Source organism: Aptenodytes patagonicus, chromosome 1 (genome assembly GCF_965638725.1).
Source record: "Aptenodytes patagonicus chromosome 1, bAptPat1.pri.cur, whole genome shotgun sequence".
NCBI lineage: Eukaryota > Metazoa > Chordata > Aves > Sphenisciformes > Spheniscidae > Aptenodytes > Aptenodytes patagonicus.
In genome coordinates this window covers 190,211,658-190,224,491 of record NC_134949.1, presented here as the reverse complement: position 1 = coordinate 190,224,491, position 12,834 = coordinate 190,211,658, and positions in this window count along the sequence as shown.

Sequence of the window (12,834 nt, the reverse complement as noted above, 5' to 3'; positions counted from 1 at the left end):
TTATGAAAAGAGAGAGTATAATAACAACTAGCAGACAGAGCTTTCTGGAAAACCTCTCACCGCCTAAAATAATTAGGAAGTTGTTCGATTATACTAGAAATATTACTCAAATAATTCTGTCAAGGTCAGGTTCTGGCAAGTGTCATTTTCTATTTGCTACATGAAGTACTATGTGTTCAAGTTGCTGTGGAACTACCCTAGGGCTTGCAGAGTCGTTGCATGTAACTTTTCAGAATCATTTTGTCTAATATTTTTATCTACTTTTGTTTCTCCTTTGTTCCAGCTCTACCCATGTTTCTTCCAATTCTCCATTTCAATTTACGTTGGCCCAGTCTCACTCCAAGTAAGTTCATTGTGCTTAAAGATACATATGTTAATACCTGTTTAAAGTACACTGGAGAGACTCAAAGCCACACAATTGTTTTGTATATGATACACTGTACAAATGAAGACAGGCAGGAGAGTATATTATTTATAAATAAGATTCTAAGGGATGTATCCCAAATGTATGTTAGATACAAAACATGTCCATCAAATAAGAAAAAAGAAAAAGTTTTTCTGTTTTCAAGTAGTCTGTATATACTGACTCACAGTGATACTCTGAAGTGAAAATTATCTGCATTTCCAAGGTGAAAGGTCAGCTGAAAAGCTTTTATATAATATCACTCAATATTTTACTGTTATGTCCTAATATGGGAGAAGCCTTGTAATGGAAAACTACTTTATGTTAATTGGTGGAATCTAGAAAAAATACATAGTTACATATCCTTGTCTTCTACTTTTTCAGGAAAATAATACTTTCATGACATAAAAGCATCCAGCTTTCACTATACATTTCACAAACTTCTCCATTATAACCTATGAGCTGAATTTCTTACTTGTGATGATATTGCTATCACAAAACCACTGTATGACACTAAAATACAATTGCTGATGCATTAGCTGTGTTCTACCATTCAATTGTTATTTATTTTATCATTTCAAAGAACATGTTTAAAAAACAAGAAAGCATTGGCACCCCTACATAGGGACAGAACTCTAACCTTAATGAGATATAATCCTTTTACAGCTGTTACTGTTTTAATCTTCCATAGAGAAATGCCAGTTAACCTGTCCAGGTCCCCTCTCTGACAATGTCCGAGAATGATAATATCCTGGAGTCCTAACGCACCGACACTCTGCTGAGGCATGATGCGCTGCTTAATGTGGGGCACCACAAAGCTAAAATGGGAGCAAAGGTCATGGATTAGAATGAATTAAGCAAACATGGATTAAGAAAGATCAATGAGCAGGGACACAGACTCATCAGGCTCTGTTTAGATAATCTGCTTGCTCCAACTAACATTTTCTTCCAATGTTACAGCTGAAGAAAATGTACTGGAAGCTCACTCTTGTCAGCTCCTGAGAAACTATCAGTAAATCACGCAGATGAGATAGTACCCTGAAACGGAAAAACTCTGCCAAGGACTGATATTGACCTTGATCCCCAGATATCAAGTACCATGACTGAAAAGACAGGTCTGCAATCCCAGATGATGAAACCATCAGGTCAGTTGCTCGGGCGCAGTCAGTGCATTACTGAGGAAGAACAGAGAGAAGCAACAAATGATACTGTAGTAAACTGTGGAAAAGGGCAACAGGAAAAATCATAAGGACATTTTCCAATGTTGTGCATTAGTAGTGATGACAAAAATGTTGGCAGAAGAGACCTGTCATTTCAGAGGGAATAGCTTGTAGAAAAATATAATACTACAAACTGATCAGAGAAAACTCTCAGGATCACAAAAGCTGTGGGAGACGTTAAAATGAGTGAAGTTCCCATAAGCCACACGGTGAGTAGGGACATGAAAAGTGTGAGCAGAAGTATTGGGACATTTACTGACTAAAAGAAGTCTCATAAAAAAATTGGATCTGTCAGTCAGTAGAAAAAAAAATGTCCTGACTCATGTGCATAAGGTCAAAGTTGTCAGAAAAATAACAAGGAAGTGTTACCAAATCTCCCACACTGAGATCTATTTTTTATTGGGTGCATACTCTGCTAGCTTGGAAAGTTAAAAAACAAAAAAGAAAAATCTGCCAAAGAGCTGAAAAGAAAATATAGTAGGCATCATGCTACAGGAACCACCTCAGAAGTGATAGCATGTGTGCTGAACATATCTCGCCCTGTAAGATCTCGTAAGATCTCAGATCCTGAATCTCAAACCACTTTTGCTTCTTTAAGTGACACCTGGAGAATGATTATTCTGTAGAATTTAGAAATGGAAGAAACTTCTATAGTCAAGTTGTTTGTTTCTCTGTCACTGCGGGACTTTTTTTAGTGGTACATTTTAACTGTTATATCATAAAGGTGTTAAAGAATTTTACAGATAAACCAATAAGATTTTGTTTAGGTAACAGTGTACAGCCAGAAACATTGTATATGAGAATTATGAGAATGGTTGATCTCTCACAAAGTAATTGATGGGAAAATACTTACTTTCCTGTCAGGGAAGAAGATCTTAGAAACTGCAAACAGTAAAAAAATGTATTTAACTTCCAGTCATCTGATTCCATAGAACAGGGATGGTTCCAGCACACAAATGAACTGCAGGATATGTGAAGAAGATATTAAAATCAGAAAACAATGTCAAAACAATTCTTTATTAATATAATGAATAAAGGACTGAATTTGTCCCTTATAGCCTGTCAGAATACAAAGTGACTTGCTTATGTCTAAAAGCTCAACCACTCTAAGAAGAATAAAGAATGTTATGATTCATGTTTGCCTCACACTCAGCTTGCTTTTGTATATTTCCAGAAAGAAAAAAAAAACAAAAACCAACCACAAACCAAAAACCAAAACCAAAGTTAGTAAATGGGTTTTGTTTTCTTGTTTTTCCATGTTTCGGTATCCAGTGAAAGACCCAGGAAATGACTAACTCGGCGCTCAACCTGAATTCAGTCCAATGTAAATACTTCCATAAAATAGCAGATCGAATCAGGACAAGGATTCATCTGTCCCAGCATCCTTCCTTCAGCAGACATGAGTATGGGGAACAGGCATGCCTAGAGCGTTCCTTTCTCCTGGCATGCTTTTGCAGCAGTAAGAGTCTGAGGGACTTCCTGAGACGAAGGCTCCAGAATTCTGTGTTCAATAGAGAAGATGGGCCTGTCCTCAGTCCTTTTAAGAATCTAATTACACTTTTGGCTTCTGCAACGTCTTGTGGCAATGAGATCCACAATTTAATTACCGGCGTGATATGACAAAGTACTTCCTTTGTTTATTTCAAAACTGCTGCATGAAACTTGCATTGAGTGCTCTCTAGATTTTGCGTTGTGAGAAATAATGAACAGTTAAACAGTTTACCATACACCCATGACAAAGAGCAAATTAACATCCTTCAAACAACTTGAGCTAGCTGGTTTCTCATCAGGATCACTTAGAACAGAATACACTGAAAAAATACATAAATATAAGAAAACTGTATTTGTGTGAAAATCCCAGTATCCTGAAAGGGGAGGGGAAGGGAAATTATAGCAGTTATTTGTTCACAGTTTGTTTGTTTGTTTGTTTAATTTTATATTGACTTGCTTTTAACCATTTACACAAGTAGATTTTAAATTATCTAGCCCTGGGAATGTTCTAAAATATATGCATTTTTAAAGGATATTCTGTTAATGTAATGATAGAATGATTCCTGAAAGTACAAAGTTCATAATGTATATGATTACAAATTCCTTTTGCAATCTGTGTACTGCCTTATTCACTCCCTGATATTTAAGGGCACTAACTAAGGGAATGTAAGTGTTATTACAATGAGTGATATACCATATGGTAAGCAGAATCAGCTGCAGCTTTGCACACTGTTGTCATTTTTCCCCTTGTACTACAGTTTTACATGATGTAATGTTTTTCTGTGATTGTTCAACATTCTACCATTTAAGCCTGCCATATTATAAAATGTCATTTTAGGGGGTTGCAGCTGAACCTGCTCACCATAAGACTGCATTTATTTCACAGATGTCTATCACACTGTCATCCCACAGGTGCACTCAAACTTTAAAATTTTCCTGTGCCTCAGCTTCTAATGTAAGAAAAATGTATTATGCAAGATGAGGAAATGGCAGCCAAAAAAGTAAATTCTGCTAAATGTCACTTTAAAATACAACATGGGCATGCAAATGCAAGTAACCTTACAGGGTGATAATATTTGCACTCTCAGTAAAATGTGATGTGCAAATGATAGTGTAAGGGCCACGTCCTGAAAAGTAAAGGATCTCTCCAGGGTAAAAGTAAGAACCATAAATGTGGTTTTTTTTTCCATTAATATGGGAGACATTTTATTTTTCTGTGCTTCTGCTCAATTGTCATCAATGAAAATTTTCTAAAACTGAATTCATCTGGAGGTTATTTTCTGTCTTAAGTGGAGTTACAGCTGGTTTAAATGTAGTCCCATTGCTCCATTCTCAAAGAGTGTTAGAAAATAAGCAATGTGGGACGTATAGTTAAAAAAAAAAGGAAAAAAAAAAGAAGTTAAATAGTAATGTAACAGTTAAGTGTAATCACACATTTAAGGAAAAAATGGGTTTCTATGACTGTTCCTGCAAAGTTCATACAACCATGGAGGATGTTCTCTTCTCTCTTTGCTTCACTTCATTTTATTTCACTTCACCTCACCTTTCCTCTTTCCCTCTTTCCTCTTTTCACCTCAACATGCCGTGCCTTTTTTCTACCTGTAGGTCATCAGCGATGTTGTGATCTAAGACTCTATTTCAAGGTCAAACTCTGCTGCATATCTACATGAATGATCCATTCAGTTCAGCTAGGCTGCTAACATACATAGATACACACACAATGAAAAAATAACTAAGGAAAAATTTGTCCAGCAGCAAGTGTCATTGGTCCAAAAAAAAGATTTTCAAATCTCAGTTTGAGTTTTAGATCTCCATTAGAAAACTAGTTTTATTTATGCACCAACCAGAAAATTTGTAAAAGACAACTAATAAATCCTTCAATAAAATTATAAAAAAAACACTTTTCTGAATTAGAACAGTATTATTAATAAAAATATTTTCAGTGTGCAACAATAAATATAGATTCACAACCAGTGTTATATTTATGTTCAAATAAGTTTTTTTGGTTTTGACATTTTGTAAATTAAAGTCTGGGTAGACGTGAAAATAACAAAAGATAAATTAAAATGTGAAGGAAAGGACAAAATCAAAATACAACTAAAATTTTAATGAAATAAATCACCATAATTTGTTCATAATTTTGGAGTATATGTCAATATAGTTCAATACATATAATCCTATATTCTGAGATCATATTGGTTTTGTTGCCAGCATAGAGTTACAATAAAATTAGTGCCTTGTTGATTGATAAATTAACTGAGATTAGATATGGCCTAATACTTTTGGTAAATTCGTCTCTGATCAGTCATTTTGAAATTGTAACAAGAAAACATGGACTTATTGCGGCCAAAATAATAGAAAACATTGATATTGTTTTATAACTGCAATTGAAGTTACTGTTTTCCATTGAGGCCTTTACTACTTGCTTTACCTTGCTTGTTTTCATCAGGACTGGAAGACAGGGTAGCCTCGTAACAAAAAGCACTGCAACAAGGAAAGTTAAAACCCATTCTCCCTCATTAATATGTGTATTTCATGTCTTATTTAATCTACTTTAAGTACTCATTTACCAGATATTTTCTGACTCTACTTGGTTAATAACTAGCAAGCAGCACTGAAATATGTGCTTAAAAGACATACCTTAACTTTTCTTTGCAAACAACAGCTATGATTATTAGAATCTTTCTTGGCAATAGAGAGAATTCCTTTAATTAAATACCCACAATAAATTTTACTGATGTCAAACAAACACCTAAGGCCTAATTTTTTTTTTCCACTTGGAAATCTGAAAGTCTGTTAAAGAAAATGGTTTTTATATAAAACAGTCTTTAGTTATAATTCTGTTAATTTTGTACAGTTATTGTCACTTCCTTCTTTTACATAATTTTATATTAATTTCCTATTGAAGGATTTTTATTTAAATGACAGCAGCTGTCAAGATTTATGGCTTATATGATATTATATTGGCACATATATTACATTCTATTATATTGTATTATATTATATTGTATTGTATTATATTATATTATACTATATTGGCACAAATATAATAGAAAGGTACTGAAAAGTCTATTGCAATTGAACGAGGTTGGGAAAAAATTGTACTTTCCTCTTGAAGATTTTAGTTCCACTGGTGAGCTTACTTGTTATTTATAAAGGAAACAGAAACAATTTCTCTTTACAAGCTTCGCTTTCACATTTGTAATGCCAGCTGCAGATACTGTCCCAGCTGAGACTGAGACAGAACAGGGTAGTTCTTTTTGTTCACTTTGATTCTGTGATTCAGTGAAACTTAGAGAAGTTGGGAAACAAGGAAAAAGAGAGCTACAGAACAAAAAAAGTAAATGTGATTCTGAAGAAAACAGTGTCTTAAAAAGAAAGCGATGGCAGCAGGCTACTAAAAAAGCAAATATACTGTGATATGCCAGAAAACTTCCGAAAAATCATATTTTTCATTTTGTTTCAATGTTTTCAAAGTGAGTTTGTCCTTTTTCTAGATGATCATTATAAACAGATCTCATAATGTTGTAATCTCTATTGAAAATAAATTATATCCAAAATATAATTCTTCTAGTAATTTTCTATTAATAGTTTCTTAAATCTATATTTGCTCTTCATCCAGCTTTTAAGAAGTGATTTACTTTTATATGAAATTTATATTTTCTTAGTATTCACTGAATTGCCAAAAATATTTTGATGTTAAAAAAAATATATAGTTTGTGTTTTGTTACACAAAATAATGCAAATTACAAAAAGTTTAAACTAATATATTTTACCAACTAATACGACCGAGCTATAAAAATAACCATTTTAGTGGAAAGACCAAATAGTTCTGTCATGTAGCCTTACAAACTACAGAATATAATAGATATACATTTTGCACAGAATAAAAGTATTGCAATAGCTGAAAATAACTAGCAATAAAAAATTCAGTAACATCATATATTTATACCACAGCATTTAAGTAAGTGGTCAGGACACGTCTCACCTAACTTTAGAGGCCTACAAGACATCTGCATATTTACTTGTCACTTTCAATTTTTTTATAACCAATGGAGATCAATAGACAGTAGAAAATGGAATTTATGTGACCAACTATAGACATCTACTTTAGGATTATATGAATTACAAAACTGACTGCCTGTTTCTCTCCACTAATAATAAAAGAAGCCTACACAAATAGCTCAGCTGTAGGTTTCTGCTTAATACAGATGTAAAGATAAATTAAAAGAATCACCCCTGTTTACTATTTTCTTTATCCTATATGGCTCAGATGACTAGTTTTCCACTACAATAAATTCAAATGGTGGATTATTTACAGGAATTATAATTGAAAGTACATATTCCATCTTCATGTGGCAATAGAAATCAAATTGTCCTATACGAACTTTGGCTACAGATAAAATCTGTCATACAAAACTTAATTACTAAGAAATATAAAATTCACAGCAGTTAAGTTCTCAATGTACAGTCATTCTCCACATCAGTTTGAACCTATGTTTTATGGGATAATTCACACAAGAACATCTAGATTAAATTATGACTTGCCAGTAATGCCAAGTGCTTTTGGAAAGTTACTTGTCTCTACATTTACAATAAAAACTTGATTGTGTTAGGTAATATACAGGATTTGATACACAACATGTCATATCCAGATATGGTCATTTAACAAACATTATTCATTAAAAATTACACTCCTCAATGTATCAGAAAGTTTAGCAAGTTTAGAATAGGAATTTTAATGAAGATTTTCTTCCAACTGCAATTATGGCAGACACAATAAATAGTAACACTTAAACGCAGACATAAATGCTGCCATTACTAAAAATGTAGTGTTGTTTTCTCTGATGAGCAGTGGGAAGAGTAAGAAAAATCAGGTGAAAGAGTAAAAGCAGAAAATAAATCAGTAAATATGAAGAGCTGATACAAAACAGAATGGAAAAGGAATAGAATAAATTAATTGAAACAATAGTGGTAGATGTGGGGAAGACTTCATTATATAAAAAAATATTGCTAATCATTGAGAAAACCAACTGGATGAAGTAGTTCAACACTTAACAGCAATGTATGACAAATAGTCATATGGCATCATCTATGGAGTCATACAGTTTCCCTTAGAAAGTCGACTGGGGATAAGTTCCTATGCAGTGAGGTGATATGCATGGCCAAAGGAAAGGAAAAGCTTCTGTTCATATTTTTCAACTACAGGTGATCATCAATAAATTTTGGAGCTTGTAAAGGAAAAAATACTAAAAGGTACAAGAAAAAAGTCAAATATTTACCACTGATGTGACAAAACCTAACAAAGAAGACATCAAATCCCAGACAGATTTTTTAGTAGACTTGTATTAGTTCAACACTAGTCAGAATCATAGAATCATAGAATAGTTTGGGTTGGAAGGGACCTCTAAAGGTCATCTAGTCCAACACCCCTGCCATGGGCAGGGACATCTTCAACTAAATCAGGTTGCTCAGAGCCCCGTCCAACCTGACCTTGAATGTTTCCAGGGATGGGGCATCCACCACCTCTCTGGGCAACCTGTGCCAGTGTTTCACCACCCTCAGCGTCAAAAATTTCTTCCTTCTATCTAGTCTAAATCTACCCCCCTTTAGTTTAAAGCCATTCCCTCTTGTCCTGTCGCAACAGGCCCTGCTAAAAAGTTTGTCCCCATCTTTTTTATAAGCCCCCTTTCAGTACTGAAAGGCTGCAAGAAGGTCTCCCCAAAGCCTTCTCTTCTCTAGGCTGAACAACCCCAACTCTCTCAGCCTTCCTTCATAGGAGAGGTGTTCCATCCCTCTGACTATTTTTGTGACCCTCCTCTGGACCCACTCCAACAGGTCCATGCTTTTCTTATGCTGAGGGCTCCAGAGCTGGATGCAGTACTGCAGGTGGGGTCTCACCAGAGCAGAGGAGAGGAGCAGAATCACCTCCCTCAACCTGCTGGCCACGCTTCTTTTGATGCAGCCCCGGATACACTTGGCCTTCTGGGCTGTGAGTGCACATTGCTGGCTCATGTCCAGCTTTTCATCTGCCAGTACCCCCAAGTCCTTCTCGGCAGGGCTGCTCTCAATCCCTTCATCCCCTAGCCTGTAGTGATAGCGGGGGTTGCCCCGACCCAGGTGCAGGACCTTGCACTTGGCCTTGTTAAACCTCATGAGGTTCACACGGGCCCACTTCTCTAGCTTGTCCAGGTCCCTCTGGATGGCATCCCATCCCTCTGGTGTGTTGACCGCACCACTCAGCTTGGTGTCATCTGCAGACTTGCTGAGGGTACACTCCATCCCACTGTCTATGTCATTGATGAAGATATTAAACAGAACTAAAAGCTGTTTTAAATTAAGAATTCCTTATAAAAACAGGACAAATGTTTTTATCATCTAGAATTCCTTTTCAAAGCATCTCTAATAGTAAGTGGGAAAGACATTTAAGCTGAAATATTAATAATTTAATGGTATTTTTTTATATTTTGTATGACAAAAGATAATAATTTAAACACTATTCTTTAACAAGTACTTTATGCCATTTGTGTAGTTTCAGTTTAGCAATAGTATTTGTCAGTGCACAATGTTTATGTATAGGACTTCAAACATATCATAAAATCTGATGTTCAACTATGGCCTCAAGTTGCGGCAGGGGAGGTTTAGATTGGATGTAAGGAAAAATTTCTTTACTGAAAGAGTGGTGAAACATTGGACCAGGCTGCCCAGGGAAGTGGTTGAGTCCCCATCCCTGCAGGTATTTAAAAGATGTGTAGATGAGGCGCTTAGGGACATGGTTTAGTGGGCATGGTGGTGTTGGGTTGACGGTTGGACTCGATGATCTTAGAGGTCTTTTCCAACCTCAATGATTCTATGATTCTATGATCATGACTGATCCTGCCATTACCTCCAGCTGTAGAAACCCCAATAAATTAAACTCAAGTGTTTGCTGCTAGTTAGCCTAGTAAATTTAGTCTGCCTCTGAAAAGATCAAGCTATTACAATTTTATCTTTCTAAAAAGAGCTACTTATTTGCTGTGAAAAGATTAAGGAACCTGTTACTCCATCTGTAACAGTATATAGATTCTACAGCAAAGAAATCTAACAAATCTGGGGAAACTGACGGTTTGTTCAAACAGCTGACTGAAGGAACCATTAAAATAGCTCATGGAAGCTCCAGGGTTTCAATTTCTCTTTTCATTATATATTGTCTCAACATGTTCTAGAAAAATGTAGAGCTCCTCTGTCTCAGAGCTGAGTTGGGAAAATGAGTAAATAAATGTTTTCTGTAGCACTCTTCATCTCAGGAATTTTGCGTAACTCAAAAGTAATTAAAAAAAGATGTCCCACAAAAACTGAATGTTAGATTAAATATTTTACAAGTTCAGAAGCTAGAACAGAGGAAAATAGAACAAAATTTTCTAATATGGATTCTTTAATACATTTCCTGGAAAGATATATTCTTCATTTTTCCATCTAATGTAGGAGACAAAATATTTTGTACCAGAGTATGGTTCTGTATCCAAGTGTCTAGGATGTTCAGCTGTGGGTTGAGAAGACCTAGACAGTTCCAGACATGGTGTCTGTACTTCATATTCAGCACTAATTGGAGAATAACTGGAGAATACCAGTATATAAGTGTCAATTTACCCAGGCTGGCACTAGAGTATACCGTTATTTTCTCTCCTCTTGACTGAGACTTTAAAAGGATTTTGCATGAAAAACTTCTTGCTTCTGGATCAAAACCACAATCACAAGCAAGTTCAGCCCCGACCTCAGTGTCAGTATGTTCAGTGCTGGACAGCCAGAGTATACACATCTCAAGCTACTCAAAGAACCTGAGCAGCAGCTTTGCAGGGATTTAAAGAATTGTGAATATGGGCTAAGGCACCTACATATCACTGAATATTTTTAAATTCCCTCCTCCTTTTTGATATCTAGCTGCTTCTTCCTGCTCTCCCCAAGCAGACCATTGTTTCCGACTGGTAATCTGTGAACGAAAAGATCTGGGCCAGAACTCAATGAGAAAGACTAATAGAAAAATGCATGGTAAAACCAACAGACCATCAGCCTGGTTTAATTAATTATCTTCTTATTGTAATTTAGTCTGATCTGCAAAAAGTGACTGTAAAAGCATTACTTCTTTATATATCTAAATACTAACATTAACTATCATTAAAAAAATCTTTCAGTGACTTTCTATTATGTCTCATAATTGAAGTAATGGTTACTCTGAAATGCATCTACTGTGTTAGTACACATTAAGCAAATATTAGCAAAACCAGAGAAATTTCAATGGAAAGGAACAGTGTCACATGGTGATTATTATTTTTTTCTGCATTGTATCTTTCAGCCCAATAACAGCATTGAATATACTTCAAATTCCCACTGGTCCTGAAAGATGTCACAAGAATTTTTCAGCCTGAAAAATTTCTGCTTTATCCCACAGCATCATACCTCAGCAGCTTTGCCCTCAATTTTGGTGATCCTCTGGTGCACAAGAAAAACTCCAAACACCTTTTCAAAAAATCCCACTGCCGACCTTAACTACAACTCTTCAGTACACCAGTTTCTGCTCATGCATTTCACCTACCACAGGCAACTTTTCCCTGATGGAGCTTCTTTCCCAGCATACAATCTTCTCCAATTTACTCTCATGGGAACTTTTCTCTGTACTGTAATCTCCCCATAGCCTGGGAATACATCAGTGTTGCCAAGATGTTTTGAATGCACTGGCTGCTTCCGTGTGTGGCATTAGCTCCATCTCACCCCTGCTGGTACTCCTTCTGTCTGTGTAGATTATCCTCTAATGATCATTTGTTCCTTTCCTCCTTCCCATTTTTCCTCTACCTGATAACAATAAGTGTCCATTAGTGGTGCTGAAATTACCTTTAGATAAAGAAGAGGTGTCTTTTTTATTAAATAAGCTTCAGCTGGAGTAGAGACCTAAGCATGTGTCTAACTTCATCCATTGAAATGGACTCGTTAGCTTCATGAGATTATTTATGTGTGTAAATTACATTCATTACTACTCAAGAATGGTTCTTCAGGTTGTACCCAAAAAGCATCAGTCATACCAATGTGAACTGTGCTAGTAAAATAATATATCCAGTTTGGGGGGGTTGTTGTAGTCTCTCTCTTCCACATTCCCTTTCAGGCTAACAAATACTTCTGTACTGCTCTTAGATGTTTTGCTTACAGAAATATTTCAGAAACTTAATATTAGCAGCTTCTTATTTTTTACTTCTCTTGTCTCCCTTGAGAAACAGTGTGCAGAGAAGAGCATTTAGTAAAGTAGTTTCCAATATCTTTCCAGTGTATTTTACACTAAGGAAAGTCAGGCTGGTAAAATAATAGAATCATAGAACCACAGGATTATAGAATCATTTCAGTTGGAAAAGACCTTTAAGATCATCAAGTCCAACCGTTAACCTAACACTACCAAGTCCACCACTAAACCATGACCCTAAGCACCACATCTATACGTACGTCTTTTAAATACCTCCAGGGATGATGACTCCACCACTTCCCTAGGCAGCCTGTTCCAATCCTTGGCAATCCTTTCAGTCAAGAAATTTTTCCTCACATCCAATCTAAACCTCCCCTGCCACAACTTGAGGCCATTTCCTCTCGTCCTATCGCTAGTTACTTGGGAGAAGAGACCGACACCCACCTCGCTACAACCTCCTTTCAGGGAGTTGTAGAGAGCGATGAGGTCTCCCCTCAGCCTCCTTTTCTCCA